Here is a 22,378-nt window from a genome sequence, read left to right on the forward strand (position 1 = left end):
ATCTTAGCTCAGACAATTATGTGCCTGAGCAATGTAATGCTTGTTCATAATAGTTAAGTGTAATAAATGCCTGTCAGATTATACAATACCAGAATATTCACACCCATTTTCTCATGTTATGAAAGATAACAAGTTTTGCTGCACCAGATCAAAGCACCTTATTGGAGGCAAACATACACGGTTATAATGGCAGTGGCTATCTACAGAAGACAAGAATACTTTGGTGACAATTATTTGAAAAAGTAATTGAAGACCAACCATTTAACAACTTAGAACAACAGAGAACTTGGCAAAGCAAGAATTTCTCTCCCTTCAGCAACAGAATTTCTGTGAAGACAGGACACTGTACATATCTGTAGAGGGGGCATTAACAAACTAACAAAGAACACATTTTTAATCCAACTTAAATTATTTAAACATAAAATAAATTTCTAAAATTGCCATATGTAAAAATACAAAAAAAAGCTACAATTGACTTTCAAGCTGAGACACAACGTCATGCACGAGAGAGAACTTAGAGTCTAAAATGTTTTTATCCTGGAAACTGTCACAAAATTAACAATCTCTCACAACAGCTGCAAATTCTGGTTCTTAAAGAAGAAGGACTTTTTATTTACACTTTTTAAAACTTATGGTGGTTTAAGAGTACAGTCCAATCTTTTTAACATAAGATCATTATGGAATGGACATCCAGTGATCCCTTTAATGAATTACAAATGTCAAAAATATACAAACAGTTTTACAGATTAAACAATAAATGATTCTAAGAAAAGAATCTGAAAAATCCTGCTTGTTATTGGTTTTGTTGAATTGATGCATTTGATCTTTCTGTGGATGATCTGAAAAGAGATGGAAAGTTCTCCACCCATGATTGTATATCTCAAGGTCCAAATTAACTTCAGGGTTAACGGACTACAACTCATGCCATTCCAACTTGAACATATTGTTGAAATATTCTGCAGCAAAATGCAGAAATATGATGCTTCCAAAGGGAAACTGTTAATGCATTGAAGGCAGTTCACAGGAACTTTACTAGACTGACATCTTGAATCAGAAGGTTGTCCTTTGCAGAAGAATTGGACAGGCTGGGGTGATTTTCACTAGAGTTTATAATCATGATTTCATTACAACTTTTAGAATCCTGAAAGGACTTTGCAAGTGGACACAAAAAAGATGTTTCTTGTTGCGAGTAAACTGGAGCCACAGTCTTAAAATTAGAGAGTTGGTCTTTTAGAATAGATGAGAATTTTATTTTTCTCTCTCAACAAGTTTTAGGACTTTGGAACTCTCTAACTGAGAATATCTTTAAAGTGACGATAGGTAGATTACTGTTTGGCAATAAAATCAAAAGTGATTGGGGACAGACGGAAATGTGGAATTCAGGAAGCTCGAGATCAACGTGATATTATTGAATGACGGAACAGACTTGAAGACTGAATGGCTTACTCTACTGCTAATTTGTACAGTCATGTGGTCAGAGAAATTCACTGAGTTAGTTATAGAACATTACAGCACAGTACAGGCCTTTCAGCCCTCGATGTTGCGCCGACCTGTCATACCAATCTAAAGCCCATCAAAACTACACGTCCATATGCTTGGCCAATTACGACTTAAATGTACTTAAAGTTGGTGAATCTACTACCATTGCAGGCAAAGCATTCCATACTCTTAGTACTCTCTGAGTAAAGAAACTACCTCTGACATCTGTCCTACATCTATCACCCCTCAATTTAAAGCTATGCCGCCTCGTGCTTGCCATCACCATACTTGGAAGAAGGCTCTCCCTGTCCACCTATCTAACCCTCTGATTATCTTATATGTCTCTATTAAGTCACCTCTCAACCTTCTTCTCTTTAACGAAAACAGGTTAAGTCCCTCAGCATTTCCTCATTAGACCTTCCCTCCATACCAGGCAACATCCTAGTAAATCTCCTCTGTACCCTTTCCAAAGCTTCCACATGCGGTGATCAGAACTGTACACAATACTCCAAGTGCGGCCGCACCAGAGTTTTGTACAGCTGTAGCATAACCACATGGTTCCAGAACTCGATCCCTCTATTAATAAAAGCTAAAACACTATATGCCTTCTTAACAACCCTGTCAACCAGGGTGGCAAATTTCAAGGATCTGTGTACCTGGACACAGAGATCTCTCTGCTCATCTACACTACCAAGAATTTTACCATTAGCCCAGTGCTTTGCATTCTGGTTACTCCAACCAAAGTGAATCACCTCACACTTGTCCGCATTAAACTCCATTTGCCACCTCTCAGCCCAGCTCTGCAGCTTATCTATGTATCTATGCAACCTATAACATCCTTCATCACTATCTCGAACTCCACCGACCTTCGTGCCATCTGCAAATTTACTAACCCACCCTTCTACGCCCTCATCCAGGTCGTTTATAAAAATGACTAACAGCAGTGGACCCAACACCAACCCTTGTGATACACAACTGGTAACTGGACTCCAGGATGAAAATTTCCCATCAACCACCACCCTCTGTCTTCTTTCAGCAAACCAATTACTGAGCCAAACTGCTATATCTCCCACAATCCCATTCCTCCGCATTTTGTACAATAGCCAACTGTGGGGAACCTTATCGAACGCCTTGCTGAAATCCATATACACCACATCAACCAGTTTACCCTCATCTACCTATTTGGTCACCTTCTCAAAGAACTCAATAAGGTTTGTGAGGCACGACCTACCCTTCAAAAAAACCGTGCTGACTGTCCTAATCAAATTCTTCGTTTCCAGATGATTATAAATCCTATCTCTTATAACCTTTTCCAACACTTTACCAACAACTGAAGTAAGGCTCATTGGTCTATAATTACCTGGGTTGTCTCTACTCTTCTTCTTGAACAGGGGAACCACATTTGCTCTCCTCCAGTCTTCTGGCACTATTCCTGTAGACAATGACGGTTTAAAGATCAATGTCAAAGGCTCTGCAATCTCCTCCCTGGCTTCCCAGAGGATCCTAGGATAAATCCCATCCGGCCCAGGGGACTTATTTTCACACTCTGCAGGATTTCTAACACCTCTTCCTTGTGAACTTCAATCACACCTAGTCTAGTAGCCTGTATCTCAGTATTTTCCTCGACAACATTGTCATTTTCTAGAGTGAATACTGTCGAAAAATATTCATTAAGTGCTTCTCCTATCTCCTCTGACTCCACACACAACTTCCCACTACTGTCCTTGATTGGCTCTAATCTTACTCTCGTCATTCTTTTATTCCTTAAATACCTAGAGAAAGCCTTAGGGTTTACCCTGATCCTATCCGCCAACAACTTCTCAGGTCTCCTCCTGGCTCTTCTGAGCTCTCTCTTTAGGTCTTTCCTGGCTACCTTGTAACCCTCAAGTGCCCTAACTGAGCCTTCACATCTCATCCTAACATAAGCCTTCTTCTTCCTCTTGACCAGAGATTCCACTTCCTTCGTAAACCACGCCTCCCACGCTCCCTGCCTGACAGGTACACACTTATCTAGGACACAGGAGCTTTTCCTTGAATAAGCTCCACATTTCTAATGTGCCCATCCCCTGCAGTTTCCTTCTCCATCCTATGCTTCCTAAATCTTGCCTAATCGCATCGTAATTGCCTTTCCCCCAGCTGTAACTCTTGCCCAGTAGTATACACCTACCCCTTTCTATCACTAAAATAAACATAACAGAATTGCGATCGCTATCAAAGTGCTCACCTACTTCCAAGTCTAACACCTGGCCTGGCTCATTACCCAGTACCAAATCTAATGTGGCTTCGCCCCTTGCCGGCTTGTCTACATACTGTGTCAGGAAGCCCTCCTGCACACACTGGACAAAAACTGATCCATCTATAGTAGTTCCCTGTCAATATTTGGAAAGTTGAAGTTCCCCATGACAACTACCCTGTCTCTCTCACTCCTATCGACAATCATCTTTGTTATCCTTTCGTCTACATCTCTGGAACTATTCAGAGGCCTATAGAAAACTCCCAACAGGGTGACCTCTCCTTTCTTGTTTCTAACCTCAGCCCATACTACCTCAGTTGATGAGTCCCCAAACATCTTTTCTGCAACTGTAATACTGTCCTTGACCAACAATGCCACCCCCCCACCCCCTCTTTTACCATCTTCTTTGTTCTTACTGAAACATCTAAATCCTGGAACCTGCAACAACCATTCCTGTCCCTGCCCTATCCATGTCTCCGAAATGGCCATAACATCGAAGTCCCAGGTACCAACCCATGCTACAAGTTCACCCACCTTATTCCGGATACTCCTGGCCTTTAAGTAGAAACACTTCAAACCAACTTCTTGCTGGCCGGTGCCATCTTGCGTCCCTGGAACTTGATTTTAGACCTCCATACACTCAAACTTTTCTATACTCGAACTACAATTTTGGTTCCCATCCCCCTGCTGAATTAGTTTAAACCCACCCCAACAGCCTTAGTGAATTCCCCCCCCCCCCACCCCAAGGATATTGGTACCCCTCTGGTTCAGTTGAAGACCATCCTGCTTGTAGAGGTCCCACCCACCCCAGAAAGAGCCCCAATTATCCAAGAATCCAAAACCCTCCCGCCTGCACCATCCCTGTAGCTATGTGTTCAACTCCTCTCTCTCTCTCTCTCTCTCTCTCTATTCCTTGCCTCACTAGCACGTGGCACGGGCAACAAACCAGAGACAACAACTCTGTTCATCCTAGCTCTAAGCTTCCATCCTAGCTCCAAGCTTCCATCCTAGCTCCCTGAATTTCTGCCTGAAATCCCCATCTCTCTTCCTACCTATGTCGTTGGTGCCTATGTGAACCACGACTTGGGGCTGCTCCCCCTCTCCCTTAAGGATCCCAAAAACATGATCAGAGACATCACGAACCCTGGCACCTGGGAGGCAACACACCAACCGTGAGTCTCTCTCGTCCCCACAGAACATCCTATCTGTCCCCTAACTATGGAGTCCCCAATGACTACTGCTCTGCTCCTCTTCCCCCTTCCCTTCTGAGCAGCAGGGACAGACTCTGTGCCACAGCCCTGTGCCCCACTGCTTTCCCCTGGTAAGTCGTCCCCCCCAACAGTATCAAAACAGTATACTTATTCTTGAGGGGAATGGCCACAGGGCATCCCTGCACTGCCTGCCTTTCTGTCCCTTGACTGTAACCCATCTGCCTTTTTCTTGTACCTTAGGAGTGACTACCTCCCTATAACTCCTCTCAGTAACTCCCTCTGCCTCCCGAATGATCTGAAGTTCATCCAGCTCCAGCTCCAGTTCCCTTACACGGTTTTCGAGGAGTTGGAGTTGGGTGCACTTCCCGCAGATGATGTCAGGAGGGACACTAATGGTGACCCTTACCTCCCACATTCTGCAGGAGGAACATTCAACTGCCCTAACCTCCATTCCCACTATTCTAAATTCCCAAAGAGACTATTGAAAAAATAAGGAATAAAAAATAAACTCGTTACCTGACCAATCTGGTGCACAGAACTTTTTTTTTGGTTAGAGGCGGAGGATGGTTGGGAGACACCACCCGAGTAGTATTTCATGTGACGCAACCACAAATATATGACTTCCCAGAAGTCCTTCACTCCTCCCTCTCAACTCTCAGCAAATGGAGGCCCTACTCCCGAGGTAAGTCCCTTTTAATACGGGAAAACACACCCTTCCCGGCAGCCCTCGCTTCACCACTTCTTCTCTCCTCACCACTCTGGTAAAATAGTCATCTCCTCCACACTAATTAAAACTTTTAGGAAGGACCTTTTGGCAAGAGAAAGGGCATACCATTGACATATTACTTGAGGATGGATGAGGCAAGTATGAAGACACACTAATAGACCAACAATTGCATGTTTTAGGATCAGCTATCAGCAAAGAGCAGCAAACCACCAAAATCAGTCAGGGATGCAATTTGTCACAAGTATGCAAAGGTTGTACATTTTTTCTTGATATCCATACAACATATGAACTAAGGACTTTGGGTGTTCATTTGCAGAAAAGAGAGTTCAAAAGGACCATCAGACATTAGAGCAAAACACAAGTTACCAACAACACCATACAACACGGTGGCACAGTGGTTAGCACTGCTGCCTCACAGCATCAGAGACCTGGGTTCAATTCCCGCCTCAGGCGACTCTCTCTGTGTGGAGTTTGCACATTCTCCCCATGGCTGTGAGAGTTTCCTCCGGGTGCTCCGGTTTCCTCCCACAATCCAAAAATGTGCAGGTTAGGTGAACTGGCTGTGCTATGTTGCCCGTAGTGTTAGGTGAAGGAGGTAAATGAAGAGGTGTGGATCTGGGTGGGTTGTGCTTCGGCGGGTCGGTGTGGACTTGTTGGGCCAAAGGGCCTGTTTCCACACTGTAAATAATCTAATCTAAAGTAATCTAATCTAATCTAAAAAACACCGTAATATGGCAGCAAGGAATGTGTTAGGACATAAACAATGAGTTAATCAAGCAAAAGGCAAATTTTAGAAGGTGATGAAGCTTTTCTTAAGAAGGTTAACTGGACCCAAGGCACTGACTCTGCTTTCTTTCCAAAGATGCTGCCATACCTGTTGAGTTTCTCTAGCTATTTCTGTTTTTGCTTAAGTTTTCCATATTGTAAACTCTATACACAATGTAAGTGATAAATGGCACAGGCTTTTACAACTATTACTATCACATGTGCTGAAAATGTCGTACCACACACACAGCAAGCTAAAATTGACAGAGGAGTTAGAGCTGACATGTTAGCACCGTGCTTTCTGAAAGGCAGATAGAAATCTGTGCTGGGACCAATGAGAAACTATTCTCAACCTATAGCAGGTCACCAACTCTGTGCATTGGCAGAATCACACTGCAGCGCCAATGTGCAAACTCATATGCTTTTCTGAAATTTTCCAGCTAATACATCGCTACCAGTATGCACAGATGTTGGTACAATCGCAGTTTGAGATGCAAGCCATACCGTTTGGGTGAAGTCTTTGAAGGGCCTGAATGATATGGGCTAGGAGGAGAAATATGGCTGAATTGTGCAAGTCATCCAGTAAGACATATCTCAACTTCGAGAACAATTGCTACATCTTAACTAAAATTCCAGTTGTCAAGATGAGGTTCTTGCTAGGTAGCATCATATTGCCTATTAAGAGGGAATTGATGCTCATTAATGACATTATTTAATGACATAGCCAGGAAAAGGGATGAGGGTCTAAGTGACTTTAGGCTGTTAGATTGGAAATTAAAAAGCAGATGAGCAGAGTAGTAATCTCAGGATGCCACGTGCTGGTGAGTCAAGGAACAGAGAGTGAGTACAGGTAAAGACATGGCTACAGGGCTGGTGCAGATGGGAAGGCTTCAGATATATAGATCATTGGAGTACCTTCTGGAGAAACTGGCTCCTGTACATGAAGGATGGGTTGCACTTAAACTGGAGGGGCATCAATGTCCTGGGTGGGAGATTTGGTAGAGTACTATTTTGGCAGTGAGGTGGTAACCAGAGCTACAGATCAGAGGACAAGGTAGTTGTTGAACGGATAGAAATAGAATGCAGAGAGTCTGTCAGGAAGGACACACAGTTGATAGAGCAAAGGGATGGGTTAAAGTCTGTCTGTTTCAGTGCAAGGAGTGTCAGAAATAAGAATGATGAAATTAGAGCACAGATCAGTACTTGGAACTATGAAGTTGTGGCCATAACAGAGACATGGATTTCACAGGGGCAGGAAAGGCGCTGGATGTTCCAGGGTTTAGATCTTTTAAAAAGAATGGGGGGTGAGGTTTAAAAGAGAAGGGAAGTGGGAAGAAGCATTGTTAATTAGAGAATGCATCACAGTTGCAGAAAAGAAGGTTGTTGAGGAGGGTTTGTCTACTGAGTCAGTATGGGTGGAAGTCAGTAAAAAGAAAGGAGCAGTTACTTTATTGGGTGTTTTCCATCGACCCCCCCAATAGCAGCAGAGAGATGGAAGAACGCATTGGACAGCAGATCTTGGAAAGGTGCAGATGTAACAGAATTGTTGTTATGGGGGACTTCAACTTTCCCAATATTGATTGGAATATCCTCAATGCAGATGATCTGGATGCAGCTGGTCTTGTCTCGTGTGTCAAGGAGGGATTCCTGATTCAGAATATAGATAGGCTGACTGGGGTGAGGCCTTTTTGGATTTGATGTGCAGCAACGAGCCAGGCCAGGTGTCAGATCTCTCGGTGGAAGAGCATTTTGATGACAGTGACCACAACTGTCTCACCTTTACCATAGCCATGGAGAGGGATAGGAGCCAACAGTATAGGAAGGTATTTAATTGGGGGAGGGGACATTATACTGTTAATAGACAGGAGCTGTGGAGTACAAATTGGGAACAATTGTTCTGTGGTAAATGCAGAACAGAAAGGTGGAGGCTGTTGAAGGAACACTTGTTGTGAGTGTTGGATAACTTTGTCCCACTGAGACAGGCAATGAATGGTAAGGTGAAGGTGCCTCGGATGACAAGAGCAGATGAGCCTCTCGTCAAAAGGAAGAAGGAAGCTTACTTAAGGCTGAGGAAGCAAGGATCTGGCACAGCTTTAGAGGAGTACAGTGTAGCTAGGAAAGAACTCAAATGGACTGAAGAGAGCTAGGAGAGGACATGAAAAAGCCTTAGTGAGAAAGATTAGAAAAAACCCAAAGGCGTTCTACATGTACGTGAGGAATAAGAGAATGATCAGAGAGAGGGTAGGGCCAATCAGGGATAGTGGAGGGAACTTGTGCCTATAGTCTGAAGGGTAGAGGAAGCCTTAATGAGTTCTTTGCTTCAGTACTCACTAGGGAGAGGAACCTTGTTCATAGTGAGAACACTGATCAGGTTAATAGGTTTGAAATATTGATATTAACAAAGTTGATGTCTATCTTGATGCTTCCCAGAATTTACAGCACAAGTCCCCAGGACCAGAGCAGATATATCCAAGGTTATTACGGGAAGGGAGGAATGAGATTGCTGCACCTCTGGCGATGATCTATGCATCCTCACTCTCCACAGGAGTAGTACCAGATGATTGGAGGGAGGCGAATATTGTTCCTCTGTTCAAGAAAGGGAATAGGAAAATCCCTGGGAATTACAGAAAATTTAGTCTTATGTCTGTGGTAAGCAAAGTACTGGAAAGCACTCAGATTATTTTTTCAATTAGTCATAAATCCTTAGTTTGATTAAACATAGTCAGCATAGCTTTGTGAGGGGCAGGTCATGCCTCACAAGCCTTACTGAGTTCTTTGAGGATACAACGAGACAAATTGACAAAGGTCAAGTCATGGATATGGTGTATATGTATTTCAGTAAGGCATTTGATAAAGTTCTCCACAGCAGGCTCATTCAGAAAATGAGGAGGTATGGGATACAGAGGAATTTGGCTGTCTGGATACAGAATTGGCTGGCCAAAAGAGGACAGCTAGTGGTAGTGGATGCAAAGTATTCCACCTATAGGTTGGTGACAAGTGGTGCGCCACAGGGATCCATTCTTAAGCCTCTGCTTTTTGTAGTTTTTATAAATGACTTAGATGAAGAAGAAGTGGAAGGGTGGATTAGCAAGGTTGCCAATGACACAAAGGTCAGTGGTGTTGTCGATAATGTTGAGGGCTATTGCAGGCTACAAGACATTGACAGGATGCAGAGCTAGGCTGAGAAGTGACTGATGGATAAATGCAAAGTGATTAATTTTGGTAGGTCGAAGTTGAATGTTGAATGCAAGTTTAAATTCTTGGCAGTATGGAGGAACAGAGGGATCTTGGGGTCTACGTACAGATCCCTCAAAGGTATTGCACCCAAGTTGATAGGTTTTTGAGAAGGTGTATGGTGTTTTGGCTTTCATTAATAGGGGGATTGAGTTTAGGAGCTGCAAGGTTTTGCTGCAGCTGTATAAAACCCTGGTTAGAACATACTTGGAATATTGTGTCCAGTTCTGGTCACCTCATTGGAGGAGGATGTAGATGCTTTAGAGAGGGTGCAGGGGAGTTTACCAAGGCGCTGCCTGGATTGGAGGGCATGTCTTATGAAGAGAGGCTGAGTGAGCTAGGGCTTTTCACACTGGAAAGAAGGAGGAAGAGAGGTTACTTGATAGAGGTGTACAAGGTAATGAGAGGCATAGATGGAGTAGATAGCCAGAGGCTATTCCCCACAGAGAAACAGCTGTCACAAGGGGTCATAATTTTAAGGTGCTTGGAGGAAGGTACTGGGGAGATGTCAGAGGTAGATTCTTTACACAGTGTGTGGTGGGTGTATGGAATGCACTGCCAGCAGTGGTAGTAGAGTCAGAGACATTAGGGATATTTAAGCAACTGCTGGACAAGCACATGGACGGCAGTCAATTGAGGGGTGTGTAGGTTGATCTTAGATTAAGTTTAATGCTCGGCACAGCATCATGGGACAAGTGGCTTATGATGTGCTGTACTATTCTACGTATGTATATATAGTCTCATTAATATGCAGTTTCCTATTCTACCTCCTGCTATGAACAAGCTAGATAACAAGAATTGTCAGCATGAAAGTCAAAGATACCTAATGATTTATATCAAAAGATATAAATCATTAGGCACACCAGACACAAACATCTCACTGCATGATCTATGAGCTGCAGCCATATGAACACCATGTCCATGGACTCTTGAATCCAACATGTGTCAACTTCGAAGAACTCTCATATCAAAACTCCAATCAGTCTTGGGCTGCAATAATCATGGCAATTCTTGAGTAAGGTAACTTGCACTGAGGACCACACTAACTGTTATTCTCTCCACAGAGGCTATCATAGTTGCCAAGTTTTTCCAGTACTTTTTGTTTTTATTTTGGATTTCCAGTATCCATAGTATTTTGCTTTTTTTGTGAAAGCATGGAAAACTGAACTTGAAGAGTCAAAAGGAGTTAGACTGTTTGAAGGAAAAAACTTTTATTTTCCCCATTCTTTTTCAGGATATATATATTACCAAGGCCAGAATGTGTGTCCATTTCTAATGCCCTTGAGGAGGCACTGGTGAGTAGCCTTTTTGAACTGGTGCAATTCAATCAGTATAGATATGCCCACAATCCTGTTGGTCAAGATGTTCCAGGATGTTTACAGTGAAGGAAGACAGTATAGTTCCATGTTAGGATAGTATGTGGCTTGAAATGAAATTTGCAGATGGGGCTGATCCCATACATCTGGTAGCCTTTTCCATCTAGGTGGGAGAGATTGCAGGTTTACAAGTCTATCAAAAGAACCTTGTTGAGTTGCTGCAGTGTATCGTGTATAGAGTGCAACTGCTGCCACCGTGTGTTCAGGTGAAAGGAGTGAATATTTAAGGTGGTGGACGGGGTGCTAATCAACTGAGATGCTTTGTTCTGGATGACATCAACCTTCTTGAGTGCTGTTGGAGCTCCACTCATCCAGGCAAGTAGACAGTATTCCATCACAATTCTGACGATGGCGGACAAGCTTTGATGAATATCTCAGTGCATAGTTCTAGTCTCTGATCTGCTCTTACAGTCATTATATTTAAATGTCTGCTCAGTTTCTGCTCTACGATAACCCTTAGGAAACTGGTATTCAGCAAGAGAAATACCTTTACAAGTGAAAGGGAGATGGATATATTAAAGTTTTGAGGCATTGAAGTTTTTGATGGTATCATTTGACAACAATGCTGAGGCAAAAATTTTGATCTAGTTACTGTTATTCATTGCAAGTGGCTCATTTGATGAAAACTGACGTATATATAGCTTTAATATTATTTTTATCAGTTTGGGTTTTTTTGGTTTTTGAGTTAATGATGTGAATTTTCTGCATGTCCAAAGTTAATTATTAAGTAGTAAGTATTCAGGAGCCATGGTGATTTCCTTTAAAACTGGTTTTTGAAACTTAACTTTAAAATTAATGTTTTTTTCTCAACTACTAATATAATACATATCTCCCTTAGAGTGTTTTGTGATAAGGCCTCAAGTTTTGATGGAGATATTTGAAACTTGAAATATCCACAGCCTAAAGAGGGAGATTTTTGTTTTAGTTTTACCTGGAGTTTTGATTAGTCCTGTGAAGTCCTTGGATTTCAAAGGAGGGAAGGACATAATGAATTAGATTACCTTTGAGTGAAAGAGTTAGTATTAGTCCCAGGCCAGAAGAGTGGAGATAAAATACTTAAAGCTGCTTAGGTGCAAAATAACCCAGGCTGAAGCTATCTGTAGATTTAGTCTACACATTAAGTTCACATGACTTAAACCTACAGAGGTGTTGAGACCTCCAGGGAGAGTACTGTGTAAGTAGGGTTTTGAGGTACTGTATCAGAGGAGTGTATTAAGTACTATACAAAAGCTTTTTCTCCTTTTCAATTTATAAAGGGGTATTTTGGGATGATACTTTTGCTGTGTGTTTTAGAAAAAAATCTGAATTTGTGTTATAAGTAGACTGTTTGGACTTTTTTCTGTTTTATCCTTTTTTAAACTTAACTTATGCTTAGGCTTCATGCATTGTGTGCTTATGTTTCAGTTAAAGACCACTCCAAAGAACCAAAACAAATCAAAATATGATCAGTCAAGCCTGGTTTCAATCTTGTTTTGTCCAGTCATAACACTAATCAACATGACACTGTTAACAATGTCTGCTTTGAGATAGTTGACTATGAACAATTTAGCTTATCTTTAATACGCAAAATTAAGAACATCTTTTCAATATTATATGTAATGTTGGGTCTCCTTTTTTAAAAGGATACTGCTGCATTGAAGAATTATTAAAGCATAAAACTCAAAAGGATGGAATTGCTTTTTCTATTTTGTGGAAGGTTGGTTGGCAGCATTGGTGCGGCAGCAAGAGTGGGCCACGTGCGGAATGGCAAACGTAGTTTTGTCTGGTGACTGGAAGTGGCAGCAAGGAAGTCCTCCTGGCATTCGGGGTCAGCAGGCAAGGGTGACAGCCACAACAACAGTGGGCTATTCAAGATGGCAGCTCCAGCAAGTTAACATCTGCAGCCATAGCAGGACTCCTGGTACAGCAGCAGTCTGGCCACGGAGGCAGGGACTCCTAGTTGCAGTGGGCCCAGAGGGGGGAATCCTGGTGTTGGCTTGGCAGCATGTCATGCCCAGAGCGGGACACCTGGTATCATTGGGACAGCAGAGGAACCAAGGACTAGTAATTGTGGTCATGGCAGGCCCAGAATGGGGACTTCTGGTTATTGGTGAAGTGGCAGCAGCAGCAGCAGAGCTGGGGACCTCTGGCTGCAGGGAGAGTGTGGGTTCAGCAGTGTCAGTGAGGTGGGCCCAGTGGTGAGGAGATGGCACCTAAAGTATGGCAACACCTATGTTGATTTGTCCGGTGCAAGGGGCAGCAAGGCAATAGACATCTCTCTACCAGTCACTGGAGGCTAGGTGCCAGTGTGGATTGGGTTAGAGAGATTGTTATTCTGAACTTTATTTTTCTAATTCAATCCCATGATGTGTAATGCTGGACTTCTTAATTTCTTACTTTCCTAAATTTTTTTTTCCCTGGAGAATTTATTCTTCAGAATCTGTACCGAAGTACCAAAGCCAATTCAATTCAATTCGTTTGGTGCAGTATTAGTGTATGGGGTCCAGTTATATGAAATTCAATTATTTTAAATTGTTTAATGTTCTAGTTAAATAATGCGCAGAGGAGTTTGCAACAGAAATCAAATCTTAGGATTCAAGCTGCCTGGTGAGGAGCTAATGCGAGTGAATTAGCTGCTTGTTTCATGCCAAGTTATTGAAGACCAGTTGAGGAGCTGAAAGAAAAATAAACTAGACCAATTTTCAATGGAGTGAAAATGATTGAGAACTTATGAAACAACCATTTCAAAAATTCAAAAGCAATCAAATGTATGTAGTTTAACTGTGCTCATAGAAGTAAAACCTTAAAGAGCAGAAGTATCAAGCCTCAAGCAAGATTAAACTTTGTTTCCTTAGTCTGTGAAGGAACAAGTTCTGATCAAAAAGAGGTTAATAGATTGAATTGTATGCCACATGGTGGAGGGAGTGAGGCAGATATAGGAATGCATGTTACGCTCAGTCCTGCCCCCACCATTTTACCACATGAAATAAAGCATGTTGTGGCAATTACCAACTGCCAGCAGGAAGATGGTCAACTAGTTTTAAAAAGCAGTCTGTTTTGTGCTCAATCAAGCCTTAAGGACAGCATGTTAAGTGAGGTAGGGGTCAGAACTACGAACTGGACCCATTTAAAGCTATAACCCATTTAAAGCCATTTAATTGGTGGAAGTTGCTGAATAAATCCATTCTTGCAAAAAGATCTCTAAATTCTACTATTGAAACAGAAGCAAGAAAGAACATAATTGTCAATTTTGATGACTGTTCTGCCAGTAGTCAGGACCTTGCTAAGGATGAAAGAATATCTAAGTACACATGTCCCGTTCCCTTTCTAAATAAGAAGTTATTAGAAAAGTACTGAAATTCTACCCCTTTAACTCTGTTTTTTTTTCTTTGCACATAGGCTGAAAGATGATCTAATTTTTGCAGCTGCATCACATTGTCTTTTCTCAGGAATTATGGAGGAAGATCAAATGGAGGGACAAGACTAAGCACAGTTCAGCAATAAGACCCTATGCATCCTCCTTGCATTGAGCGCAAAGATTTCTGGTCTCCAGTATTTGTTTTGCTTCAAGACTAGAAAGCTGTCATGTAAAGCTAGCAAAGTCTCCTACAATCAGTTTTAATAGTGTGATTGCTGATTCTAATTGTTTGGACTCAGGTATTCATTTGTCAGAAATTCAGAACAAAATATTAGGAAAACTATACAGTCTATAGCAAGATACGGTCATGTTCAACTACCCTCTAAGTTATACTATCCTTAACTGGACAGAGATCATAATTCCTTAATCTTACCGGAGTATAAAAGGAATTGTTGAAAGCAGGTTTGGAATTTTCAATTTCCATTCAAAATAAATACTCAATTTATTTAAAGCACACATATTCTACAAAATGAAAGAAAGGACTTACATTTGTACTGTAACTTTTGTGAACACAATATCTGAAAATGCTTTATGAACAATTAAGCACTTTTGAAACGTAGTTATTGTTGTAATATAGAAAACATAGTACGAAGTTAAACACAGCAATGTCACATAAAAACAATTAATTATTAATCAGTTTTCTATTTTTGGTTGAGGGATAAATATGGGTTGGTACAACATGGAGAACTCCTCTTCAAAATTGCGTCATGAAATAGTTTACAACCATTTTTGTTGGGAAATGAAATTAAATTTACAAACATATTGGCAAATTAAAGACATAACGATATAATTAACAATTCTATCTTCAATAAATGATTTGTCAAAAATTAAGAACACGTGAAACTTCTGTGCTAACCATGAAATGACAGAAACTCTTATTTAGTTGTAGCCCAAATGGGTGGTATCACACCATTATAATTCCCAGTTTAGGTCTACTTAATTCAATTGAAGGAAGGTGTTTTGACTGTTAAAGTTCTTTTACTTAAACACTTAATGCAACTGCAACTCACCAACTTCTGTGAACAAGCAACCAAATTTATTAAGCACAGCACAGTATAAGCTTTCTGGAGGAACCTTTAACACATACCTCACAGAGCTTACAGGGTCATGGCAAAAACTCTCTGAACAAAGGAAACAGTTAAAGTTTATTAAAGCTTGTACAAACTAGATGGTCACCTTTGACCCCTTCACAGGCATGCAAAGTCAGGTCAAAGTGAGGTACTCAACAAAGAAAACGCGTCCCCTAAATAGAGGTAAGTCGCAATGCCTACAGATGCTCTGGCCACTCCCCCAGTCACATGCCATTCAAGACAACCCCCGTCACTCACATCCACATGTTACCCCAGGTACAAAGGTAGGATGAGATCAGCCTCGGAGATAATGCAAATGCTAATGTCCTAATCCTGGGGAACTGTTACACAGATGATTTCCTGACTCGGTGATTCCAAGACAATACAGGTGCAACATATCTCTGGCACTTTCTGAATGGAAGAAATTGAGTTGATAGTTTAACTTGACAATAACAGGGGAGTAATGTCGAAATGAAATATAAATTACAATGGATAATCATCCACATTCATTCATGTCTTTCATCCCCACCTAAATGACGAGACTTCCATCCTTCCAGAGATGCTTCAGCTGGAGAATACCAGCCCATCAGAGTGTGCTGCAGTTGCAGTAGCAGCAGCAGCGTTGGTGAACATAGCATTCTTTGCTGCTTCTGCTCCCGCTCTGCTGTCAAATGTAACAAAGCCAACTGGCTGTTGTGATGTTAGCTTGATAAGTGCATCATATCCCTTAAATGATCAAAAGGGAAGGTAAAGCTCGTATGGTTTAATGTCCATAGAAAGGCCATTGTCAAAACGCATACAGACCTTCTCTTTGCTGTTGTTAGTTTCTTTACTTTTCATGCTCATGACTAGGGAGCTGATTGAATCCATTGGATCAGGTTGTGGAGGGTTGGGTGGTGGTCCAAAAGTGTGCTTTATTTGTGAATGGAGAAACTTGATAGACTATGTTAGCTGCTGAAAGTATCTCCATTTCCTCACTCATTCCTTCCTTGCCAAGGTTATCATCAGTATATGAAGACAGTCGCACATTTAACTACATTAAATTGTGCCTGCCCATTTCAACATTCACATTTGCCTTGAAGTATGTTACTCTGTTCACTATTTATGACATTATCAAGTTTTATACCAATCTATAAGCTTCTAAATTGGGCTGCCTAAATAAATCAGTCAATTATAAACAACAATCAATGGTCCTACAATCAAACCCTCAGGAGACCCCATTCAGGTTATTCAAAAATTATTTTCATTTAAATTGATACTTGGCTAATGTGAAAGCTGTCAGAAAAGTATTTCAAAAGTCTGGAACAGCAAGAAAACAACAAAATGTTTCCTGTGCTTTAGCAATTGAAGAGGCAGTTTCAGTTCAGATTTAAATCTCAAATATTTGTGAGAAACAAATATTAAATATATTGAAATATGTTCTCCAAATGAAACTTCCCAAATAACACAGTCGGAATTACAGTGGCAACTTTGGTAGAGATCAATATTCTTTGAATTTGCAATATGAAGGGGGGCAATGAAGTCTTAACAATAATTAACAGAACTGAAACAGCTCAGCCTCAAGTTCTAAGATTCTCCAAAATCTTAACAAAACACCAAACTTAAAACGCACTCTTATTTTTGTGAACACTTTGCATTAAAAACACAGGAGCAAAGATATTTTAATATAATACCCTCATCTGGCTAAAGCATGACCACTGACAATTGTTTTTTTTAAAATAGGCAATTTTAAAAATCAGGCATTGTAGAATTTCAAACAAATCAGGGGCTCAACATCCTCAATCAATTTGTTTTAAGATTACAAGTTTGATAATTATAAAATGGACATAATGTTGTACAATTTCAATGTAAAATCAAAATCAGCCCATTACATAGCCCACAAAACACAGAATTGAGATCCTGATTCAAACAAGGCAAAACAGTTACTTAAAAGTATTTTCTGAACTAGTATTTTAACAAACCAAAATATTTAAATATCAAACACTCACAGCATTGCACAATTTACATTGAAGCTGCCTTTTCGGACCCAAGTATTAGTATAACCTTAATTTCAGCATTTTTCGTTTTTTATTCGGATCCTCTTGATGAAATTATACTTCTAAAAAGAGAAAATCCTCGAAGCGGATCATGTGGTGCTGCAGTCCAAGCCACTCCCTTCCCCCGAAGAGAGACTCGCTGAGTCGAGTCCACAGCCCAGAAACTGAGATTTCCACAACAAAAACCAGGACAAAGCTCCCTCGATAGTCAATGCATTTTACTGTCAGGATCTGAGTGGACGGGCTCCAGTTGCCCACCCCCCCCCCCCCTTTCCCAGTGACACCATGTTGTCTAAAACTACTTCTAAGGGGAGGTGTGGGAGACAAAGGCAACAACTCTAGGAAGTACCAAATTCCAACTTTTTTCCTGGAGCCGCAAACCTCATGTCTGGAGAGGGGTTTAAGCTCCTTTTAACCTAGAGGACTTTAAGCCAGATCCAACACTGATTCTAACCCCTATCCAACCCTTTTTAAAAACTTTTTAAAACTCAGCTTCATGCCAAGCGACTTGTTGATGTGCAAGTGTGCAAATTACCTCAAAGATTCTGTCACCACTGAGTCCTAGGAGATAAGGGGTCATCTGAGTGGTAGTTTGAGAGAGACAAGTATCAAGGTGAAGCTTACCTTGTGGGCCCATCTGTCTCATGCAACCGGCACTCAGGTGATCACTTATTCAGTCCACCTGGAAGCTCTGTGTATGTTGCAATCCACTGCTGCCACCAAATGTTAACTTTTTTTACTCCCAAGGTTCTTAAACACTTAATGCAGCTGCAACTCACCAACTTCTGTGAATAAATTTACTAAGCACTGTTCGGTACAAATTTTCTGGAGTAACCTTTAGCACACACCTCTCAGAGCTTACGGGGTCATGGCAAAAACTCTCTCGGAAATAAAGGAAACAGTTAAAGTTTATATAACTTGTACAAACTCGGTGACCACCTTTGACCCCCTTCACAGGCATGCAAAGTTGGATCAAAGTGAGACAATCAACAAAGAAAACATATCCATTTTATACAGATAAGTTGCAATGCTTACAGATGCTCTGGCTACTCCCAGACAGTCACATGAGACTCAAGACACCCCCTCTCCTCCTCCACCTTCATCACTCACAGTCACATGTTACCCCAGGTGCAATGGTCAGATGAAATAATCTCAGAGATAATGCAAATGCTAATGCCCTAATCCTGGGGAACTGTTATGCAGACACAATCTCCTGACTTGGTGATTCCAAGACAATACAGGTGCGATAAACCTCTGGCCAGAAAGCATTTCTGAATGGAGAAGACTGAATTGATAGCTTAACTTGACAATAACAGGGGAGAAATGTCTAAATGAAGTATAAATTACAATGGATAGCCATCCGCATTCTTTCATGGCTCTTGTCCCACCTAAAGACGATGCAGTTTAACCCTTTAATATTACATTAAATGGAACTCTCTCTCTCTGGACATTAATCTTTTACCATTACATGACAAAGTAGAAATACAGATGTGTGAGCACCTCACGTGCATGATCCTCACTGAAAAGAAGCACTCAATTAAGTATAGGATTAAGAATTCTTAACAAGACAAAGGTAATTGGAAGTGGCACATTGGCAAACAAGAAATAAATTACATAGTTAAATTGTTTTAATTGCCAGATGCAAATAATTGGAGCTTCAGACTATTGCTAAAGTATTTCCTCAAGCAAACAACCTAAGGGCCTAGTCACATAGGGCCATGGGAACAAACAATGGACCATGATGCATCTTTTACTTCCAGGCCCTTTATTCCTCAATTTTGAGTGTATCCTCCTCTGATTAACAATGATAAGTGAAAGTCAAATGTCCTTCACTGATTGAATCCTCATTCATTAGGTAGAATAAATGCTTAGAAAGAAATAGGTCAATTCAATGACACAGTCATATCTTTATCATTCTTTTCTTGGACTTTGCAAGTAAGACACAATGTGTGATCAAGGGTACAGAAAAAACAAATTACTGCAGGTTTGCTGACCTTTTTAATTAGAGTTTCCAAATGTGGCTGGATATATTCTAAGAGATGTCTGCAGAAGTGACACCACAGAAATCTTTCAGGGCCTGAGTGGGTTCTAAGGGACATAGAAGAAATCACAGCAAAGCATCTATCCAATCAGCCACAAAGGGCCATTTTCCGCAAGATAAAATTTCCTGTACAAATTTTCACTGATTTTTAAATCAATTTGAACAGAGTTCCTTGTTTACGATTTTTAATTTTCTCTTGTTGGTACATTATGCAAACTTCATCATCGGTAAAAGAAGAGCCATGACAAATGTTCATGGTGTCTTATATCATAGGCCAGGCCAAACCCCCTCAAAATATATCAAGGAGATAGCTAAGGCACTAATCTTTTATTTTATTTGAAGACAAGTGTCAGGTACTGCATCCCAGATGTGATTCAGTTGGTCCACTTCTAGGCTTTAAACAACACAGTTCCTGACAGCACAGCTAATTTTCAAACAAAATAGAATTAGCATAACTCTTTTGAAATACTTGATAAAATAATACATTACTTAACTACTGATCATCAACTACTCCAAAATAGCAGCATTCCATTAGCACATTCCTGGCAAAGGCAGATTCAGCAAAACAGATTCGCATGTCCTATTTCCTCCCCAGTCCAGAGAAAAGGATCACCGAAAGAAACAGCAGCAGAGTGAGAATTCAAGCTTTTAGTTGTAGCAGAGAGAGAAAACTTCAATAGCTGACTCCAAACCCCAACTGAAAAATGAAACTAAAACCTTGGATCTGTAAGAGCCTGATTCCACCCACTCATGCTTCTTTTGTCCATTTTTTAAAAAATCACTCAGGGAGCACAAAGCTGTTTACCGTCTGCTTCTGAAGCAGACATTCCTGCACCACTGCAGTAACACCTCTCTCTAACAGAAACAGCACAGAAAAACATCTTTGAAAGACACAGTACTGTCTTACCTCCCCCCGCTTAAAAATAATGAACAGTCAATACACAAAGACGCTTCATTTTCAAAGAATTTTGTGTCATGTTATTTGCATACTGCATTATTTATACATATATATATATATATATATATACACACACACACACACACACACACACGCATTACACCAAACCTAAGTATGCAAACATTAAATATTACAGTCCATGTAAGTCCATTTCTTCTACCAACAACCATCTCCATCTTCCTTCATCAAAGTCATGACAATGCATCAGCAATTACATGCTCACATCCTGCCATTTACATAATTTTCAAGTTGCTTTGCTGTTACAATAAACACCATCTAAACAGTCTGGTTTTATATCCTTAAATGTCCTTAAAGACATGAAGGGATGGGGGTCATGTGGCCGGGGAGATGGACCACTCAAAATGTCGGATTTATGAAAATGATGGAAAAAGGACAATAAATGAAGCATGATGGGAGATTGAGACGAGCCTTGACCAAAAGTAACTGTGCTCAAAGACTCTGGAATAAACATGCTGCAGAATACAAACAGACAGTATGCAACTGACCCAGTAGCTGTAGACAATAAAAAATATATTTGAATTGGATTAGAATAGAATAGAATCAACCTGAATGCTATCCCCAGGACAATCGGAAATATCAAACTGTTTAGCAGATACAGGAGCGCTCACACCCTTATTTGGAAAGGGCTATCTGACCTATGTGCGCCCACCCCTCCAGGAATGGATGCTCAACATGCATTGATGTGTCAACACCCGGTTGGTATAATCGATCAGGATAATCGACTCCTCCAATAATTGATTTATTAGAGGACATTGAAGAGCCTCCCAAAAATGGCACTAAGTCTTCGAGGTATAAGAATTGCTGCAACACCATCCTCAGGGCAGTAACTCAAGACCAACCACCAAGAAGAAAAAACACCCCTGGGACTACCGGAGAAGATCATCCCCACATGGACCAAGGCCAAGATCTCGTGTGGTGATATATGACCGTCCAGAGTTAATTTAAAACACAGCTATTTGATTAGATTTATAGTCTAAATTGTTAGCTTGCAGATTATTTTATTATTATAATATTGTGTTAACTAAATAAATATGATCATTTGTTACTATTAAGAGTCAACTCACAGCGTCTTTGCTAGATATGAGTTAAAAGAGTGTGGTAGGCGCAACAAACAGTATACACAATTTTCTTAGATACATTACTGGCAAAATAAATGTAGAAACATTGCAACACCAAGACCAAAAGTATTAGGAAAAATATCCACTAGGTCTTTCTGTACTCTCACTGTCTTCTTGTAAGAGTACAGCACCAACACCCAGACCATTCACATCAATAGCCACCTTGAATGGCTCTACGTCCCCTGTGGTAATTTCCTTCCAAAATAGATGCACTGTTTTGGATGCTGTTAGGAGAAATAGCTCACCAGGGGAAGGTGACAGCAGCCAAATTCATTGCACCGTTGCACAGGAGGGGAGGATAAAGAGTGGCAGAGCTATAATGATAGGGGATTAATTTGTAAGGGGAATAGATAGGTGTTTCTGCAGCCACAACCGTAAGTCCAGCATGGTATGATGCCTACCTGATGCAAAGGTCAAGAATGTTGCAGTGTGTGCTGTGGGGAGGATGCTAAGAGGCTGCAGGGTGACTTGGACAGATTGGCTGAGTGGGCAAATACTTGGCAAATGCAATATAATGTGGATAAATCTGAGGTTATCCACTTTGGTCACAAAACCAGAAAGGCAGATTATTACCTGAGTGATGGCAGTTTAGGAAAAGGTGAGCTGCAACGAGATCTGGCTGTCATGGTAGAACAGCCACTGAAGACTAGCATATAGGTGCAGCAGGAATTAAGGAAAGCTCATGGCAAGAGGATTTGAGTATCGGAGTAGG

The 22,378-nt window shown here is 40.9% G+C and overlaps 1 protein-coding gene across 2 annotated transcripts in view; it reads right to left on the reverse strand.

The window, feature by feature from the left end:
- The window catches only part of LOC140458133 (voltage-dependent L-type calcium channel subunit alpha-1C-like), a 703,829-nt gene that overhangs the window by 568,687 nt on the left and 112,764 nt on the right, over positions 1 to 22,378 (reverse strand). The gene's annotated exons all lie outside the window — the stretch shown is intronic.

Source organism: Chiloscyllium punctatum, chromosome 32, assembly GCF_047496795.1.
Source record: "Chiloscyllium punctatum isolate Juve2018m chromosome 32, sChiPun1.3, whole genome shotgun sequence".
Classification (NCBI taxonomy): domain Eukaryota; kingdom Metazoa; phylum Chordata; class Chondrichthyes; order Orectolobiformes; family Hemiscylliidae; genus Chiloscyllium; species Chiloscyllium punctatum.